The following is a 21,118-nucleotide window of genomic DNA, read 5'->3' as shown; positions in this document are numbered from 1 at the left end:
TGGTTACAGTTTTCTTTACCATTCTGCGGCTGTCCCCTGCCAGCGCCGAGTGGTGCCAGCTCCGTAATAGCTGCATGAGGCTGTCCACCAAGTGGCTCTGCTCCAACCTGACGCCTTCTCCAAGCCTAATCTGCCGTGTCCTCTTTATAAATTGTACGCTGTGCTACATATTTTTAAAACATCAGTGAATGTCTCCCTCCAATCATCTGTGTTAAGTAGGGACTACCATTAACTACATTTCATCAATGAAAAACAAAAATATCAGAGAAGCATAAGCTTCACCAGAGACAGAGACAGGTGTCACAGGGCAGGAACTGTAGCCTTTACCCTGGACTCTCCCTCGCGGATGCAGGACCCTCCCACCCCAGCCGGACACTACACACCACGAGCTACGGACTCGTCTTCCTAAGAAGAGATCGTCTCAGCTTCCACAGGGCCCCGTGTGCTTTCGGAGCACATGCATGCTGTATTTCACTCATATGATAACTGAGGGCATGAGTTAAATTCCTAACCAGCCTGCAGGTTCTTTCAGAGCAGCAATGATTTCATTTGCATCCTTAAATCTGTTCACTACTTAGAACAGTAGATCACCTCAGCAGGTCTTCCCCTGGCCAGGGATTTAGTGGTAGAGTCTGTCCCTCACAGATACGGTTGATTCTATTCTGTGCAGAGCTGTTTTAAAGGTAACGTTTAGAAAACACGGGTGTCCTTGTGTTGAGGGGTCATGGTGGTGAGCACTGAGACCTCCTCTACTAGCGGGGCCTTGTTGGGGAGCTGCCTGAGGCAGGACGCTTGACCAGCCTGAAACGCCACAGATAAGGAAAGGAGAGCTCAGACAGATGCATCTGAAATAACTTCCCACCAACCATCGTTATCGAAATTCAATGGTCTGTGTATCACTTATGCTAATTAGTAGAGATCTCATCTGAGGGCTTGCGTTTCTATTTTCCACTGATGCTTTTTAATTTGGCACCAGTCTTCAGTGCCTTTTAGCAACAGAAAGAGAGTGCTGGGTGTTTGGGAACTGCCAATTGGGGTCAGTAATAGTCTGATGACTTTTCTTGCACATTCTGAATGCAACCTTTTCATGACAGGAGATGGCAGGAGTCGGGCCTCCTTGCAAGAGTTGTGTGGATTATACAGAAGCTCTACTGATATTTCTGCTTCCCTGGTCAAGACAGGCAAGGCCAGTACACGAAGACAGCACGTTCATAAATCAAGAGGGTTCATCTGCGCCCCACAGACAGACTCGGTGAAAATTGTGGCAGATGTGGATTGAGACGGGTGGTACTAAGTCTCATTAGAACCTTACTTGACCCTAGGACATTCCTTAGAACTTTTTTCCATCTCACTTTTATCTTTAAGGTTCTTATTAATGATCATCTATGGGACCACGGGGTCTGGGGCTTGTGGGTCCCAGGGCTAAGCGCTGCCACAGAGAGCAGCCATGGGCAGGTTTCCTCATCTGGAAAATGGGGCATGAGAAGGATGAGGGATGGCAGACGAGACAGACGACAGGAAGGACCAGCATCGCCAGGGACAGAGAAGGACATTTCATATTAATGAGTCCACTTGCTTAGAAAACCTAATGATCATAAGCATGCATGCACCTGATACAAAATAACAAAATACATGAAGCAAAAATAACCAAATTTAAAGGGTAAATGCTTGAATTCACAATTTGACAATTCTAATACCTATGTCTCAGGAATTAATAGAAAAATAACAACAACAAAATGACAAGATAGAAGAGATTATAACTAGAGCACTGGGAGAAAACCGCAAATCCAATATGCTTAAAATTATTAGTCAATAATTTAAGAATTATTTTAAAAAGTAGGACCCTAAAGAAAGGTAAATAGGCTGGAAAACCTACAAACCAGCATAGGAAGGAAGTGGAAAAAGGACATGTCGATTGAAAATAAGTCTGGAGAAAGGAAAAGAGAATCAAGGATAAAGTTTTGCAAATCCAAAATCCAAAATCACATGATAGAAATAAGTTCAAATATATCACTTTTTCCTACCAAACACAGAGGGATTAACCACACATATTAAAATACAAAATTATCAATAGCAAAGCAGCACTTTCAAATTAAGGGCAACAAAGAATGGAAATGAAACCACTAAGTAAATATTCACAGAAAGCACGTTGTTATAGCAAAATTTATCTTAGTTCAAATACAATTTAAGGAAGAAATAATAAACAAGAGAATGGATGCCACACGTGAGCAATAGAACCAAGCAGGTGACACAGGGTTAAGTCTAATGCTGGCCTCACCTCCAGGACACACAGGGAGACTAATGGGACGACATCGAGAGAGGAAAACTGGGATTGTACTTCTCAAATTAAATGGAAAATACACAAAATCTTATGAGTATTAAAGGTTTAAAAATCACAACAAATACTGAACATACATTATTTTCTAACACATGGTAATACTTACCAAATGGGACCATACTAAGTTGCAAAAGAAATTACAAAAAAACTGGAGGTGGGAACCAAAGAATTAATAGAAGTTAAGAACAAAAACCAAACCCCACATATTTTGGGGAAAATGGCACAGTGATTAAATGGTAAATCACTATAAATGTGAAGGGACTCACCTAGAATAGAGATAAGATGCTAGAATTCAATCCACAACAAGTGACAGCCTGGCATTCTGAAGGACGGCACAGGAAAGTTTGCAGTCCCAAGGGAGTACAGAGAAGGACATCCTCAGGTCCTGGATGGAGAAGGATGTCCCTCAGGTCCTGGATGGAGAAGGATGACCCTCAGTCCTGGATGGAGAAGGATGACCCTCAAGTCCTAGATGGAGAAGGATGAATCCCAGTCCTGGATAGAGAAGGATGAACCCTGAATCATGGATGGAGAAGGATGTCCCCCCATCCCGGATGGAGAAGGACACACCCAAGCCCTGGATGGAGAAGGATGCCCCCCAAGTTCTGGATGGAGACAAATGCCCTTCGGTTTCTGGATGGAGACAAATACCTTCGGGGACCTCAGGGGGAAGGAGGCCCCCTCCCAGCCTTCACATCTGTAGTTGTCCTGACCTGTTACCGTAGAACAAAGAGATGTGGAGGAATAAACATGGGGTTAAACTTTACTCCTAATCCTTTAAACCAACATTATTTAAATTCTAGATTTCATTTTATAAAAAAAGTCAAATGTATGACACAAATACAATATAACAACAGATTAAACCTGTTTTTCTAAATCTGAGCCCTGGCTACAGGTTCCATTATTCACTCTACTTTTCTGTATTTCTAAAGCTTTTCAAACTTGAAAATAAAAAAGCTCGTTGAAGAAAATGTGACTTTCAAAAATTAGTTTATTCTATGGGCTCCTTTGGAGGGGTTATGATCTACTAAAATTACTAGTGGATATATATTACAAGCTCAGTGGTGAAAACAGACAATAAAAAAATATTCTATTTTGTTAGAAATTAGTGTTGAGTGAATATTAATCAAAAGTTTAAAACCAAAATACATGGACGTAAGAATAGATTATTCCACTTAATTCTCCACTGACTTTAAATCTAATTGCTAAATTTACCCTTTGCCCTTTTCCCCTCCTTCAAATCTCCCAGTAACTCTTCATTTTCCTCTCCTGTCAATATTCTGTTCTCATTTATTTATTTTTTCCTATTTCCTGATTTTTTGAACAACTCTCAGGGACTCATGTTTTGCTTGTATTAGAATGAGTTCGTTACACAAACCCCTTAGGCAACAAGCCCTCACCAAGGAGAGCACCTGGAGACTCCAGACCACGGAGCCTCTCCCGGTTCTGACTCAGGCTACCTGACAAATATGTTTGAGTTACAAATTGTTTAATTTTTTTAGATCCCTTACGGAAAAAGAAGGATTTTAATAACCATTCATTTAAAATGCACCTGGGCATTTTATAACTGACATTTCTTGCCGTTTCTGCGCTGTGACCTCATAACTGCCTCTGAAGAACCTCACTATCCTCATTCTACCCTTGCTCCTCAGGCTCCAAAGGGCAAAGTCAGAAATCTGTGGATATAAAACACGGAAACATTCAGTCTCTGAAGGAAAAGCCTATAAACCAAAGACAGGAACGGGGACAGAACGTGACGCTACTGCCTGGGGGCATTTTGCTTTGTTTTTCATACCTTACCATGGATGGAACATCTAAGCCCAATGCAATGACTTGTCTCCTAGAGAAGCCCTGTGAGATTCCTTTCCTTACAATCCCGACTTTCCCTTTTCAGGTGAGAGGAGGCTCTTCTAGGTCAAGGGTTAAGTAACTTCTGCAAGTTTACTCGGCCAGTGAAGGGAAGGGCAGGGTGGGAGTCAGACGGACCCTTCTAGAACGTGAACCCCATGCTGCAGGTGCCTGCCACGCGCTCACCCTTCGCTGGGGTTTATGCATCTGAAATTATGACATGGGAAACGTCCACACCACGCATGTAACATGTATGCTTTCCGTGCCCTCCAATGTGGTAAGAGATGGGGGAGTTTTTCTGGTTTTACTGATTTAACACAGCAAAGGCCTTTCACGGGTAATGGAAGAAAATGTCCCTCACCAGTGCAGCCGGGAAGCTGTGAGGGCAGTGGGGGCGGCGACGATGATCCAGGAGAAGGGAACGCACAGGAGGGGAGACAGCAGCCCAGGTACCCTGCGATTGAATTTGCATTTTATGGAGAGCCTCACAGGGAGCTGGGGAATATGAGACCGGACTCCATCTTCAGGAGGCCACTGGGTGTCCGTGGTACCCGTGTGAAGAGCGGACGGAGGGGCGGGACGGGGAGAAGCTGTTTCCGCCAGGAGGAGGGCGCTTCCGGCGGGAGACGGAGCGTCCTGGAAGACGAGAGGCGGGCCCAGCCGATTGGACCAGGAGGCTGGAGACCCACGAGACGAGGCTCCGGGTGACTGGAGTTAGGCAGAGGAGGCATCGGATCAGGGTTTTGCACAAGGGGGTGGCTAAACTGCTGTCTGTCGAGGGTGTATTGGACCTCACCTTCCTGCTGTGTCTGTACGCTTTGTATGGCCCGGCCACCAAGCCTGGGAGAATGGACTCCACCAGGGCGGTGAAGCTCTCAGACGTTTCCGCAGAGAGCGGCGCCTGGAGCCGACTAACCTCCTGCAGGAAACCGCAGAGGCGTCCGGGGCTCCGTGTCCTCAGACGGTGACCGAGAGGATGCCAAAGGGCCATTTTCTGAGAACGCAACCGAGAGCTGCAGTGGGTTCTACGTCCTCCCACGTGACTAGGAAGAAACTGAGGCCTTTATGTCTTCAGACGGGGTCCAGGAAGGACGCCAGGGCTCCATCCCAGGGCAGCCGGGTTCCTGTTCCTCCTGAACGCTAGCTGGTCCCTCTATCTTGAAAACGTTTTGGCATTGGAATAAGGACAGGGTGTGCTTACCTGCAGCCAAAACAGTCTTCAGTGATGCAAATGTGCAGGTGAGTCTCCCTGACGCCAGTACTTTCCGAGCTGGAAACCCAGGCAGGTGGGCCCCAGGTTGTGCAGGGCATTCTGCAGATCTAACCACCCAGAGCCAAGGTTTGCTCATGTATGAAAGTTAATCCATCTCCACAACCATCACCAGAGCCATTTACACCAAAACCGTGGGAAAATGGGATACATTTATCCGAGGGTGGAAGCAAGCACAATTGTTTCCTAAAACATTCCGTAAGAATGCCCAGAAATGCAAACACACATGAGGTCCTAGTGCCTGGTGGGAACCTGAGGTCCCCCTTCAGGGGAGTTCCTGTGATGCTGCTGCGGCTCATAACAAAACGTGAGGCAGCAGGGCCTAACTCCTGATCGGGTAATTACGCCAATGAAACGGCAGCGATGAAGCATTTAGGCAAATGAGCCATCTCATACAGCTGACTATCATTGCTCAGTAAATGATTCGCAAGACAGCCGCCGTTAACTTTAGAAAAACCACAATTTATAAATTTGGAAAAGCAGAGAAGATTTTATTTCTTGTGAAGGGTTACAGCCTGCAAGGTGGCCACCCCATGGGCTGGGAAGTCCAGCCTCCTGCCAAGACCAGAGATGGGCACTTCCAGGAGGATGGGTTGGGGCAGGAGCTTCAGGCTGAACGGGCTGGCTAAAGATACATGTTCGTCAGGCACAGGAGAGCTGTGGATATTCACGAAGGTGGTGCTGACACATATGTATTGAACAGACACGTGTGTAACATACGACTCATGTTCACCTTGGGTTGGAGATGTAACATTTACATGTATTACAATCAGGTCCTGTATGTCAAAAGGTGTTTTCAGAATGTGAAGGCAGCCTCTGTAAACCGGTCAGAACCCGTCTGTGGTCTGGGGTTGCTTAGGAGAGTTACTGAAATCAGCCTCTTGTGCAATCAGAGCTGTAGTTACGGCCTACGGAACAGCGTCTGGGAGCTGGATGAGCTGCGATGGGTTTGATGTTGATTTGAGGCCAGTGCTTGTTTGGCTGCTAGAAAAGAAGAAAAACCTTGTGGCAGTGAGGGCAGTTTCTTCTTTCCATGTGGGTGTGTGACTTCACCTTTGCCTGCCGTGGCCTTAGGTTCTGTTCATAATTTGGTATCTCATTGCCGCAAAGAGTCTGTTCTGTTCGTTTTATAACCTGTTTTATAACCTCTGTGTCTAAACTGTAAATGGAAGGGGTATCTGAGGCCCGTCCAGCCTCCCATCCCATCATGGCCAGGAACGCAGCTTTAAGATTTTTCTGGGGTTTCCTTGGCCATTCCATCAGTCGTTGGGGGGCACTTAGGATTTTATTTTTAGTTTGTATTACTAAGAGGAAAAACAATAAAAATGCATTAAATTTTTCCATGTCCCTCAGAAAAGTTTTGCATAGCAGTTTTTAGTTATTCCACAAATTTGTCCAATGGCTCTGCACATGATCATATTTAAACCTTTCTAAGGGAACATACAAAAGATAAAATCAAAAGCAATTATATGGTGGAAGTTTCAAGGCAGCACAACTTGCAGGAAAATGAGGCAGCAGAAGGAGAGGAAGGGGACTCATCGTGAACACTGGGTCAAAGGAGGATAGAGAGAAGTCCATGGAAGAACCTGCCCATTTCAAGTTTGGGATATCCTGCCTAATCCCTAGCTTCTATTTCTTCAAGCTTTTTAGCTGCTTTTAAGTGATAGTCTCTGCTCTGTGGGGTCTGGAGACTGGCAGAGGCCCAGCAGGAAAGAGCTGCCGGCTAATTCCAATAGCACTGCTCTTCTACCAAATGGAGGTGTTTAAATGTTGATTTTGGCAAAATCTGTGAGCAGGTTGCTCTCCCCTCCCCGGATCTCTCAGGATACTTTGTAAATCATCTGTGAGTACACTTTTACTGCTCCTGCAGCAATCTGCCTTACTTATAACCTATCAAAATATTTTAAAGCGGCGCAGATCTGGGGCATGTGAGGAGAGCGTGTAGATACATGCCCCGCTGGGGTCCACAGTGCCCTGAGACCCTCCTCTCCCCCACAGGCTGTGACAGGAGGGCACTCTGGGTCACTGAGGGGAGGTCGTGGAGGAGCAGAGGTCCTGTGTTGTGAGTGTCTTCCGACCCTGCGCATGACCCCCTGTTCAAGTCCACAGGCTCTGAGTGCCTTCCAACCCTGCGTGTGACCCCCCGTTCAAGCCCACGGGCTCTGAGTGCCTTCCGACCCTGCGCGTGACCCCCTGTTCAAGTCCATATGCTCACCATGGCCTGGAAAATGCTGCTCGTAAGTCCACCTTTGAAAATTGACTTCAACATGAGAACATGATCATTCCTGTTTTATTCATTTGCATGTGTTCCACAGGTGTTTAGTTGTTCTTGTGCCAGGTGTAGGGTAGATGACAAAAAATCAAACACGCTGACCTTCAGAACATAGCCAAGTGGGGAAGACAGACTTCGAGTCAGTGAACACGTGATCTTGATGTGTGTGAATCCACTGGTACCTGGTAAGTGTGTGTGTGTGTGTGTGTGTGTGTGTGAGACACAGAGAGAGGCTGTGAAAATGACTGATTTAGAGGAAAGGTTCGCTGAGATATTGTGGAACTTTCAGCCTAAAAATATCATTTTCAGAAATAGGACTCTGTAGATTTTCTGTTAATTGAATCATTTTTCAGAAATTTGGCTTAAAAAATATCTTCCAGACAGTGTTTTTGGAGGCGAGGCTTGACCTCAGTTTTCTAAATAATAGATACTCCCAAGAGTTAAAATTTTAATAGGTGAACTATTATTGATTCTTTAAATTCAGGTCCTTATAAACAAAGCAGACACCACCAAGACTCACGTTAAGCAATAATCTAAGGAAACAAAGCCATCGGAGCATGGAATGACAGAGCAGGAGGCAGCGTCTGGTCTCCACGCCCTGCAAAGCAGGCCCACGTCACCCCCAGGATACAGCGACAGCCCAGGCAGAGCAGGGAGGGCCCCAGATCAGAACAGGATAAGGACAGATCTAAAAAACGTGAACTGTAAAATCCACTGTCTTCCTTGAAAGATGACAATTTTAAGGCTGTATTCCTCATAATACAAAGCATTTAAATGTTTCCCACGATGGAGAAAAATGTTGAGTGTTCTTTTTTTCTGGTTTTGTGAATGAAAACTTATACGTGGGCAGAGGCAAGTCCCACGGGGGCCCGAACACTGTGGGCACACAGGAAGCTGCCTTAAGAAGCAGGTTTTCCCCTCACCGCACACCCAGCCGTAGTTTTCTGTGTCCAGTGTCATGATTGAACCAGGGACACAAAAGAAGTTCTGTTCCTTACCAGATTTTTAAAAGAAGTTATTACGTTTTTTAAAACTGACTTGTCAAATGAGAATAAACCCCCTCTCTGTGAAGCACAAATTAAACAATGTGGGAACCAGATGGAAAACAGCTTCCAGTGTCCTGCAGCCGCTCAGCGAACTTGTTTCCTTAAAACACTCAGATCTTCGTTGAACTGAAACATTTTATCAGGAACGAATAGAAAAGATGGGCCATTATAATATATATTAAGAACCAGGTGCTGCACCCTCGGGGGGCTCACACCTTGTATACTAGGGGGTCAGGGGCCCGGGTAAGTTAACTCACCAAAATGAATAGAGTTTGGCACAGGACAAATGGGCTAAAATTCTGGACATACCACCTACTGTGTCTGTAGCCTTGGACCCGTTATTCACCTGTGTAAAAGCCAGGATAAGAGCACTTGCCTCAGTTCTCTCAGGAGCCCTCCCCACCTCCTCCTGGGGGCAAAGGGACCCACCCCACCTCCTCCTGGGACTACAGATATCCTCGCCACTTCCTCTTGGGTGAACAGGGACACCAGCCACCTCCTTCTGGGGCACAGGGACCCCCCGACTTCCTCCTGGGAACACAGCAACCCTCACACCTTCTGCTAGGAGCACAGGCCATCCGTGAACTTTTGCTGAAGTACACAGAAATGTGTAGTGAATCTTCAACAATTGAAGACACGTTTCAGTTTCCACCCTGGGCACCAGCCAGCCCCCCGGAGAAGTCAGGTGTGATCAGAGCAGGGGGGTGGCACAGCTCTCCCCAGACACCATGGCCAGCAAGACAGACGTGAAGGATGCTGAGGTCTGGCCGGCCCCTGCTCAGGTCCCAGAATGGCCAGAACGCACTGTTCTCTTCTGAAAAATCAGACATAACCCAGGGGAACTGACATCAGATAAGCCGAGTGTCTCCAGCAAGGAAAAGTGTCATTTCGTGTGGGCAGCACTCCCTCAGCCCTGCCCACACCATGCACCGTGCAGTGCCACTGAGGGCTCTGACGGCATGCCCTGCATCTAAGGGGACCGGATTCAGAAAAGAAAGTGCAGGCGTTTATTCACCACGTGTCACGCACAGGAAAAATCAACATTTGTTCTGTTTTTCAAATGAGAAAACTGAATACAGAACGAGTCATGTTTCCTGAAGCCACAGTCATAGCCGTTTGTGGGAACCTGGAGATTGGATTCTGGAGGGACGTCCCTGTGAGCCAAGGTTCCCAGGAGCTTCACTGTCTCCTTGTCATTGCTGCAAGGACGGGGTGCTGGAGGTGTGCATCCTAAAAGCCTGCTCCACTGTGGTCACAGCCCAGGGGTGGAGAGCGGGAGAGCCAGGGCCTCACCTGGACAGCAGGACTTTCCCCAGTGGAGAAGCACGTTGCACACTACCATCTGGGGTACAATCAGAAACTTTCATGGGGATTAAATTTTTTAAACAAGACCTGTGTGACATGTAGCTGCATTCTCATATCCTGAAGCATTTCATGGAAATGCCTAATATATTGACGTAGAAATGGGATCCTGCCAGCACTCAGCCATCCGTGTGCCCAAGAGCAGGCTTGGTCCAAACCCGTGGCCACCAGGCCTCCTCTATATAGCTCTGATGTAGGGTGCATGTCGTTTTGGCAGCAACGCCTAACAAGGTTCAATCAGGCTATTGTTAAATAGGTTTGCCTTTTCTGAGTGTAGAAGAGCTGGTCAGTGTGCGGCGGTGGGTGGGGCAGGGCTGGCTAGGAGGTGAAGGGAGTCGTAGTTTTAGTATAAATTGGCGTCAGAGACTCCTTGAGATACACAATGTGCGTGGGAAGGCCTTGGCATGTTCTGCTTTTGGACACACTTTCTGTCTCTGGCATCAGCTCACCGATGTGCAGACATTTCTCTGTTTTGTGGGGCGGCCAGAGTCAAACAGGCAGGGAAGGAGTTGCTGGAAGCCATTTTCTTATTTGACAAAGTTTCAGTGTGTTGAGAAACGGATGTTAGTTATTGAGTACTGTGTTTGCAAGTGTCTGAGCCTCATCACTGAACAAAACTAGCCCAAGTGCGTGTCCCTGCAGAGCTCAGTCTGTGGGCCGAGTGCTAAACACCAGCAGGTGTTTGTGAGTAAATTGTGTGATGTCAGAAGATGGCAGAGGCCATAGTTTTTGTCTTTTGTTTACAAGGCCGTGGTGCCTGTGGCCGTGCAGGTGGCATCCTCAGAGCAGCCTTGTGGATACCCTGGTGTCTGGCAGGAGGCCCGCGGGAGGCACTGGGACAGCAGCATTCACACAAAGGGAACAGCAGGCGGGGGCTCTTACAGGGACGTCTGCCCTGTGGCGAAAGAACAGGAAAGAGCCCATGGGCTGAGGACACAGGAAAGTGGGGGCAGTGGTGGGAAAGGTCGATGGGCACAACCTCGTGAGGGCTTCACAGGACCCAGGAGGGCGTGGCAGCTCTTACCAGAGAGTGTCCGGAGAATCAGGAAGCCTCGCAGGGTTTTAAGCAGGGAAGTGACAGGATCTGACACCTTTTTAAGTGGATTGTCAGGCTTCTGGGTTGAGAAGGGCTGGGCTGGGAAGGTGGCACCTGCCCGAATCAGGAGGGGCATCCGCATGGTTCAGGCTGATCCACCAGCAGCAGTCATGGGAACTGCTTTCTGTGTGTGCTGGGAATGGGCCATTAGGATTTTCTGAGGAATTACACTGGGGTATGAAAGAAAGAAAGAGATGGATGATTAACTCAAAGCATTTGCATAAGCAGCTGAGGGAGGTGTTGCGGCACCTGGGGTGGGGGTTCACGGTGCCAATGATACTAACCTCCCAGAGTGAGTGCCCGAAGGCACAGCATGCATTCTGTGTCCCACCTCCCTCACTGCAGGCTCTGTCCTGAGACTTGTTCTCGTCTGTGAATGGTGACTGAGAGGAAATAGCTCACATCACTTCCAGGTAGAAGCAGATGGAAGCACCTTCCCTGTTTCATCTTTCCCCATGCAGGGACCTCAGAAGCCTGACCAATGACTGTGCAGCAGTCAGACCCTGAGTGACTGCGTGGAGCGGAGCTCTTTGCTGACAGCTGCACAGCTTCTGTGAATGAGAAATGAGCCTTCGCTGCCTGCAGTCACCAAGGCCTGGAGGCTTCTCTGTTGAAGAAGCAAGCAGCCAGGTGGAGAAGGCTGTGGGTGGGGAAGTTGGAAGCTCAGTTCTGAGCCTTTTGAGTTCTCTATTAGACGACCAAGTGCAGACATCAAGCAGGAACTTGAAACATGAGTGAGCAGTCTGGAAGGGCATGGACTTTGTGTCGTGGAAAATGGTAACCCTCCCCCAAAAACACAACTCAGTAGATAAATTGAACTTTTTTGAGTTTAAGAAGCTCACTTTCTAAAGAGCAAGCCATACAATAAAATTAATGTGAAGAAAAACTATGCAAATTAACATGATGCTGTCATTTGTAATGTCATGTGACTAAACCTTTCGATCTCAATGATAGTTTGTAATACACTGGTTAGTTCAGAAAAGTGCTGAGGCCTGGCGAAGCTGCGGAGGCATCCCAGCAACCCTGCTCTGTATATTGTCATAAAAATGATAATATTAAAAGCCACGATCTTTAAAATGAAGATGACCCCATGATATTTGGGCATAGGAATTCCCCAAGCTCTTACAGTTCTTTAATTTCAACTTTGAATGGTGTTTCATTTTCAGCAACCACCTGCATAAATAATTCATTCTCTTTAAAGATGCTGGGAACTAAGCAACTGGGATAATTGACAATTTTGAAAGGAAGAAGATGAACGTGCATGTTATGGAAAGGTCATTTTTCCTATAAGGTTTTTCTCTCTGAGGATTTGTGTGGTGCTGAATGAAAAAATATTAAATCAACTAAAATGTTTTTCTTGAAAATCTCATAACTTTACAAAATAAAGTTTCTTTTGTGTGAAGTTAAATAGAAATGAAAATTGTAAGTGGAATATTTAGAATACATAATGCATCCTCTGTGTAGATAATTTTAATCTAGTCCAGTCTTTTAAAGTCAACATAGTTTTTTGTTTCATGTTAATTAAATATAGATGTGATTTGTCAAATTGAAAGTTGCAAAATTTTTTAGAAAGAGATATACACTGCTATAAATAGCAAGTACGAGGATGGTAAGTGAGCTTTAGGGGTGTTGGCTGTTGACTGGTGATATTAAATACAACTGATTTCCCCTTTGTCATACTGGAGCCTTGTTCCATTTACAAAGAGATAACAATGTAAGTCCGGCAAACCAGCTAGCTTACTTTTTTTTTTTTTTTTTTTTTTGAGACGGACTCTCGCTCTGTCGCCTAGGCTGGAGCGCAGTGGTGCGATCTCGGCTCACTGCAAGTTCCGCCTCCCGGGTTCACGCCATTCTCCTGCCTCAGCCTCCCGAGTACCTGGGACTACAGGCACCGCCACCTCGCCCGGCTTGTTTTTTGTATTTTTTAGTAGAGACGGGGTTTCACCGTGTTAGCCAGGATGGTCTCCATCTCCTGACCTCGTGATCTGCCCGTCTTGGCCTCCCAAAGTGCTGGGATTACAGGCTTGAGCCACCACGCCTGGCCGCTAGCTTACTTTTAAATGAAATTCTCAGCATTTACTGAGGCCTCAGGTACCAGACATGCACGACCAGCTGCAGGTACTAAAAGGCAAACAACTTGGTCACCCTTCTTGACTTGTTACTAAAATAATAAATTATTTAAAACATGAAAAATAACTGTTGTTCATTGAAAAATTAAATATAAATATATTAAATATAAAATAATTAAATAGAAAATCAGGCAAGGATTTATAACTTACTTAAAGAAGTAGCCAGGTCCTAGCTGTACATATGGAAAAGTCCCATTGCTAGGCTGACTCTATGATGGCTAAAGCATATGGCACCCTTTTTTGCCAACAACGGGAAATGCCTGCTTCCTGAGCCACTTGCAAGGTTGATGGTCTTGAGGGAATATTACTTATGTCTTGGCGAAAGATCAGTGGAGACAGTGGCATTTTAACTAGGGCCTTAGGGATGGGCTAGTAATTTCTTTCTCTAGTTTCTTTGAGTTCAATCTGACACCAATGTAAATCATCAGAAAAAAAAACATTTGGCACCACTGTGGCTCCCCGTAGAAATGCTGTCACTGAACGGCACTTCCAGGTGTGCCTTTAATTACTTGTATAATTACAGCACTATTCACGATCACACACAGCTAAGAAATTAGCACTGACTGAATGATACCATCTAGGATGCAGCCTCTGCTTACATTTCTGTGATTGCCCTGGAGAGGGTTTCTTTTATTGTTTTGAACCCCAAACCAGGATTGTTTCAAAGTTCACGAATTGTATCTGAAGGGTTTGTCTCCATTCTGTTTCTTTAAGAATTGACTTTTTAAAGCAGGTTTTAGATTCAGAGCAAAACGGAGAGGAAAGAACGGAGGTTTCCCACGTGTCCCCTGCACACACAGGCTAGCAGCTACCAGCCTGCTACCAGCATCCCCGCTGAAACAAAACAGTGGTTACAGCGGATGAGCCTCCAAGGGCACACACTATCACCTCACAGGGCATCCACAGCTTCTGCTGGCATTCACTCTTGGCGTTTGGCCCGATGAAGAAGGGTGGAGAGCGTAGGAAGTTGAGGGAGCCACTGGGGGTCCCACAGGGAGCCTGTATTGTGCACAGACCACCAAATTCTGCACAAGAGGAGGCGCTTTGAGTGCATGCTCCTGAGAAATGGTCTGACCACATGCACATTTAGGAAGATGGCCAAGGAAAGGGTAGACGTCCATTTAGCTGGGCATTGGAAGGATCCAGAGGACAGAGAATAAAGCAACAGCTTAATGGCATTTACTTCAACCCCATGCCCAGCACTGCATGCCTGCCCTTCCAATGACAATGGCCTCTTTCTCCATCTTTACTTATTTTTATTTTAACTATATACATATAGAAAGTAATATACAGTTATATATATGCTACATGTGTGTATATATAATTAATATATTATTATTCAATGTAATATGCATTTTAAATATTAGGTCGGTGCAAAAGTAATAGCAGTTTTTGCCACTAAAAGTAATGACAAAAACCACAATTATATCAACCTAATATATGTTCTATATTTTTCTACATATATGTTATATATGTTTTAAATATAAACCTTCTCCAGTACTGTTTTGGAAATAGGTGTGATGCAATTAATACATTTCTGCATGAGTAGCTTATTCTTTTTCCCTTAGCAGCACAGCAGTTTCCTAGAACAATCTCTTGGAGGGACACTATGTTCAGGAGGGGGTTCTCTGAAGACAAGGGTGGACCTTTGGCCTCTGAGGACGCAGGTGCCACACAGTGCCCACACCTCACCACAGAAACGGACACCAATGCTGCTTTGAACAAGACCTATTTCAGAGCCCATGTTGATTAGGAGAATCTAATTTACATGACTTCCGAGTCTCTAGAATTTCTCTGTAACATCACCAGGCTCAGTTGTTTTGAGTTGAGCCAAGCAGTGACCAGATAAAAATACTGTCCTGGCCTCTGGGGATGAAAGCGGATGCTGTGCCTGGGGGTCACTCTATGTTTAGTGGGACACTCTCCTCGTGAAGGTGTCTCCCTGTGCCCAACTGTCCCTCCCTGTGTAGTGAGACACTGTCCCCATGAAGGTGTCTCCCTGTACCCGGCTGTCCCTCCCTGTGTAGTGGGACACTATCCATGTGAAGGTGTTTCCCCACATTCCTGGCTGTCCCTCTCTGTGTAATGGGACACTGTCCTCATGAAGGTGTCTCCCTGTACCCAGCTGTCCCTCCCTGTGTAGGGGACACTCTCCTCGTGAAGGTGTCTCCCTGGGCCCAGCCATCCCTCCCTGTGTAGTGGGACACTATCCATGTGAAGGTGTTTCCCCACATTCCTGGCTGTCCCTCCCTGTGTAGCAGGACACTCTCCCTGTGCATTCTGCTTTCATGCCTTTCTCACATCCCAGCTGTGGGGAGGAGCCCTCGGGTCAGGCATTCTTCAGAGCTGAGTCTTCAGAGCTGAGTGCAGCAGTGGAGCTCAGTCTTGTTGAGCAGCCGCTGCTTACGGCACAAACACACTCATACCCTTTAAATTGTTCTCTCCAAAGAGCCATTTCTGCTTTCAAAAATAGGACCACGGCGGATATTAGTTTCCAGAAAATGCTTTTTGGGACATCTTCCCAGCACAGAGCACCACCCTGTTGTATTCTCCGGAGCCTTTTCCAGCTACCGGATGCTTCCAGGAACGTTGGCTGGCTGCATAACAGTATGGGTGTCAAATGCATTGCAGTGATGTGCCGCAGGACGGAGCAACTGACTGGAATTTCATAGCCTCACGCCCAGCCCCGCAGCAAGTCCCAATGCCTTCCCTATCCACATGGAAATCGCTGACATTAGTGTCAGATGCGTGTGATAAATAACAAAGATAACTGTCTTTAGAAGGCACCTATTAGAATAAAAAACTCATCTTGCTCTGTTAGCACCTCTATAGGACTTGTTTTTCAAACCAGCTTTTGATATGGTTTGAAGTAAAGTACCCTGAACATCGGAGGCGGCACAAAGTTAGAGCCCAGAGAGGGGTGTGCGGGACTTGGCTTGAGCTGCGGCTCCACGGGGCAGTGACAAGAATGTGGCCCTCTGGGCTGGCTGGACTCTGCTTCAGGAACCCAACAAGCACATGCTCACAGCACCTGCCGTGGGCCCGTCCCTGCCCTGGGCACAGCAAGGGAAATGTCACTGCCTCTGCTGTAATGAGAGTGCGGGCAGGCAGCCCCCGCCCCCGCTGCACCTGCTCTGTGGCCCCTCAGTCGCTGGTGCTCCCTGGAGTCCGGCCGGTGCCTCTCCTTCCCGCCATGGCCTCTCCTGCCGGCTGGTGTCACTCAGCCCCACGGTCCTCAGTGTTCTCTGTAGACAAATGACCCCAAGTTTTCGTCTCTACTCCGGAGGGCTCTCCTGAGCTCCACACTTGTGACGCGTCACGTTCCAGCTCAGATGTCTCACAATGTCTGGACAAGAGGTAACAGGAGGCACCTCTGAGGCCTGGGAGAAGCCCACCAGCATCCGTGGCCGGCCCCGCATCCAGGGCACCACACCCGCCCGCGGCCCTCACCAGAGCCTGGAGGTCCAGCTTCACTCCTGCTGCAGAGGCTGTAGCACATTTGAAATCTCCTCCAACTGGGATTTCTAGTCTGCTGTTTTCCTGCAGGCCCTCGCGGTGGTTTCCCGGGGGAGACACTGAACTGAGGAGACCGAGGAGGGAGGTGCCTCAGGGCGGCGTGTGGGGCTCACGTCCCAGACCATGTGCTGGGCCTTGTGAACACCAGACACTGAGTCCTTCCAGCAGCTCACTGGGTGCTACTCTTGTTGTTCTGCACATGAGGAACCTGTCAGAGAACTTCACTGACCCCAGTGATACAGATGACGGTTACGGAGTGTTAGCTCCTGTTTTAGGGATACAGAATCCGTCGGTAAACAGCAGAAGGCCATTATTCAAAGGATCACAGGACTGGATCGTAGGAGGAGCTCTAAGAGTAACTGACTTTGGGTTCTCTCCGGCGGGCAGCGTCACAGGAGACACCCTGCAGGGAATACGGAAGCCTCCCGCAGCTCTGACTCCATGTGCTTCATCACAGCCATGATGCTTCTCAAACGTCTGTGGGCATCGGGAGAAAGGACAGATCAGGGTGCGACACGGCCCACAGTCGCCTCTCACCACGACGGAAGGATGGGTGCATCTGTGATTGCACGCTTCATCAACGGGATTCTCCAGGAGGAGGCTGAGGTGAGCCTTCCAAAATCTTTTCTGCAGTCAATTTCCATCTCTATGTAGGTCTGTAAAATCATCCCTCAATGAATTGCCAGTTTGGTAAGTGGGCAGTTGACATGAAGCAACACCCCTGCTTTATCAGTTGCCTGGATTCCATTCAAATTGCAAACCTCTTCTGGCTTTGTATATTTCATTCCCTATTACTTCTTTCCATTAAAAAAAATCAGAATGTTACATTGACTCATGGTGAAAATGTTTTATAATCCCAGCACTTTGGGAGGCCGAGATGGGCGGATCACAACGTCAGGAGATAGAGACCATCCTGGCTAACATGGTGAAACCCCGTCTCTACTAAAAATACAAAAAAAAATTAGCCAGGCGAGGTGGTGGACGCCTGTAGTCCCAGCTACTCGGGAGGCTGAGGCAGGAGAATGGCGTAAACCCGGGAGGCGGAGCTTGCAGTGAGCTGAGATCCAGCCACTGCACTCCAGCCTGGGCGACAGAGCGAGACTCTGTCTCAAAAAAAAAAAAAAAAAAAAAGAAAATAAAATTGTTCACTTGTGCAGGGATGCTATGCCCTGAAAAAAATTAGCTGAAGAATTGGAGAGAAAAGCCTCCTTCAAAAACTGCCCCCAGCTTTGACTGAGGTCACAGGATCTCCTGGAAAGCACAGTGAGGGTGTGAACAGGGGCCAGGGGAGATTCTCTGTGCTTCTTCAGCCCCCGCTGTGGAGGGCAGACAGGAACGGGCTGTGCTAGGATGAAAGCAGAGTGGGGCACTGGCCCTGGACTCCAGCTGCAGGGCCAGGAGGGGCCTCAGGAGGAGATGGCGTTTAAATTAGAACATGATGGGCATGCGTCGAGAATTTGACAGCAAAGAAGCTTGCGGGTTATTGTAGCCTAAAGAGTCACGGGTGAGTCACAGGCTGAACTAAATAGTGGGTTTTCACTACAGTGTTATTACTTCAGGAAAATAAGAGGGAACACTAATACTTGCTGAGGGTGACGTATTAAACCAAAGCGCAGGGGAGGTTAAACAGATCGCGGTGACTGGCCAAAAATACAGTGTCAAAATAAGGAGTTATTGCTGCTTAACTCAAAGAAATGCCAGGGTGCCTTATTCACCATGAGAGTGGGGCTTGGGGAACAGCAACAAGGCAGTGACGAAGGTTAGTGTGAACAGGAGTAGGTGAAGAATAAGCCACTAATCTTCTCCATAAATAACTACCCAATGTAGTCCCCCAAATTCTATCCATGGAGTATGTAGTAAAAGTGTTATTTGAGGTCAGTACATGGATTCTTAAATAACTAATATTGGGAATATTAGCTCTATTTTTAAAAAGTCAGATCCCAAGACACATAATACGCTACTCAGATAGAAATCTGCATGCTATAAAAAGCAGTGTAATTAGAACTAAATATTTGAAAAAGTATATAATCTTACATTTTCCATAAGCTGCAAGGAAAAAAAAATAAATGTTTTTCACAATAGCTAAAAGACTTTGTATGGCCAAGTAACAAACCAAGATAAAATATATGCGGCCCATGTAACTGTGCACGCCTTAGCCTCCCTGCCTCCAGCATCTATCCTCCCTGCCTACCCAGCATCTATCCTTCAGCCTCCCTGCCTCCCACCCTCCAGCCTGTCTCCCACCTTCCCTCCTCTCTGCCTCCCACCCTCTAGCTTGCCTGTCTCCCACCCTCCCGCCTCCCTGTCTCCCACCCTCCAGCCTCCCTGCCTCCCACCCTCCAGCCTACCTGTCTCCCACCTTCCCTCCTCTCTGCCTCCCACCCTCCTGCCTCCCTGCCTCCCACTCTCCAGCCTGCCTGTCTCCCACCCTCCCACCTCCCTGCCTCCCACCCTCCAGCCTGCCTGTCTCCCACCTTCCCTCCTCTCTCTTTCCCACCCTCCCACCTTCCTGCTTCCCATCCTCCAGCCTGCTGGCACGTGGCCCCTCCTCTACACAGGCTCCCAGGAGGAGAAAAGAGGAGACAATACCTGATAATACCTGGAAGGTGATATTAAGTAAAGAAGGGAAAATATATAAATTCACAATTCAAAAAAGCAGAGTGCTCAATAAGCATGAGATGATGTTCAGCTCGTAAATATAAGAAACTAAACATAAAACTAACAATATCATACCATCTTTTCTCTCCTAGGACTGGAAAATATTTTTTAAGTGACAGTTACTCGAGTTGGTTGAGATGCGCACTGTTGGCACCAACGTGGACAGATGACCATTTGACAGGATCCATGAAAGTAAAAAGGCATGTTTGTAACTGGACAAAAAATGCTCTATTTTAGAAATCTTTTCCTCAGAACCTGCTCTTACTGGACAAATCTGTACATTTATGACTCTTCACCTTTTTATTTATCTTTTACAAGTTTTGGCTCAGCCATGTATACACATGCTTAGAACTAAAAACAATGTATAATGTGCACAGAGGAGAGAGTTGCTTCGTTACCCCCATAACGGCTCATCTCTGCCAAGACCAAGATAACTCCTTTATTAGTTTTTGCAGAGTTTTTACACAAATACAGCAAATGAAAATACATAGTTGGGTGGTTTAGAAATTGCAGACCCATGCTTCTGTAAAAAAACAAACCTGTGAAGTAAAGCACGGCATTCATTTGCAGTCCCCTAAGTGAAGCCTGATGGTCAAATGCTGCATCCTGAAGGTATTTGGTTAATCTCTGCAGGCTGCGCACCCCCGTCCCATAGGTATGGTTGTCATTCATTTGAAATACAGGTCTGTTCATTTGCTTCTGTCTGCATGCCATTTGGGCATTTCCACCCACCTGCGTTGATTCTTTTATGTAGTGCTAAAACAACAATACAAATGGTCTATTCAATGAAGTGATGTATTTGTGGGATAGGTATGTGAAGTTTAACGTGGTTCTCAAAGCACAAAAAACCCTACTGAGAAGCATCCTGCAACTAACTTTTCTGTTCTGTTCCCAGCCCCATCCATGACAAGCTTGGCCTTCCGCTCTCTGTGTCTGTGTTCTACAATTAAGCAGATACATGTATCTTATTTTCAATAATTTACACACATTGTGAAATACTTTAGACATATTTTGTACTATTTCCCACGTAGTAATATATCCTGGAAATCAGTTTTAGTCACTTCCTGTGGCCCTTTCTCTCCTCTTTATTTTACAGCTCTTTTCTATTCCACTGTGCAGATGCCACACAATTTCCTCACCCACTCTCCAAGGCATAGACGTTTAGGTCATTTTCAGTAGTTTTTCATTTCAGTGAGGCAGGCAGTAACCATGTGTTTGTGTTTTATATTGTTGCAGGTGTATCTTCAGAAAGAATTCCTATTGTTGCAGGTGTACCTTCAGAAAGAATTCCTAGGTGAGGGATTGCTCATTCAAAACGTACCATGCGTACTTTGATAGATATTGCCAAATGTTCATTCAAAGGTTTTCCTAGTTTCCATTCCCACTTGCAACCCTATCACAGCATTTATTTCCCCACAGCCTCACCAGCACTGTGTGTTGTCACCGTTTTCCCCAAATTAATTAGGTAAGAAATGGTATCTCAGTGTAACTTCTATTTGCATTTCTCAAACTATGAGTGACCTTTGACTATCTTTTCATGTATTTAACGGACATCCCCCCGCAACACGCTTTTTTTCTGTTGC

General features: G+C 46.6%; 2 long non-coding RNA genes across 2 annotated transcripts; both read right to left on the bottom strand.

Annotated features, from left to right (window-relative positions):
* Positions 1 to 1,491: 1,491 nt before the first annotated feature.
* LOC112636990 lies at positions 1,492 to 4,750 on the bottom strand. Its single transcript, XR_003122369.1, has 3 exons — positions 4,614 to 4,750; positions 3,911 to 4,014; positions 1,492 to 3,051 (listed from the first exon to the last, which is right to left on the bottom strand). It is a non-coding gene; the product is annotated as an uncharacterized LOC112636990 (long non-coding RNA).
* An 11,431-nt stretch (positions 4,751 to 16,181) lies between these two features.
* Positions 16,182 to 17,053, bottom strand: LOC112636991. Its single transcript, XR_003122370.1, has 2 exons — positions 16,812 to 17,053; positions 16,182 to 16,606 (listed from the first exon to the last, which is right to left on the bottom strand). It is a non-coding gene; the product is annotated as an uncharacterized LOC112636991 (long non-coding RNA).
* Between the last annotated feature and the right edge of the window lie 4,065 nt (positions 17,054 to 21,118).

Source organism: Theropithecus gelada, chromosome 13 (genome assembly GCF_003255815.1).
Source record: "Theropithecus gelada isolate Dixy chromosome 13, Tgel_1.0, whole genome shotgun sequence".
NCBI classification, from domain to species: domain Eukaryota; kingdom Metazoa; phylum Chordata; class Mammalia; order Primates; family Cercopithecidae; genus Theropithecus; species Theropithecus gelada.
This window is presented reverse-complemented; position numbering and strand designations above follow the sequence as displayed.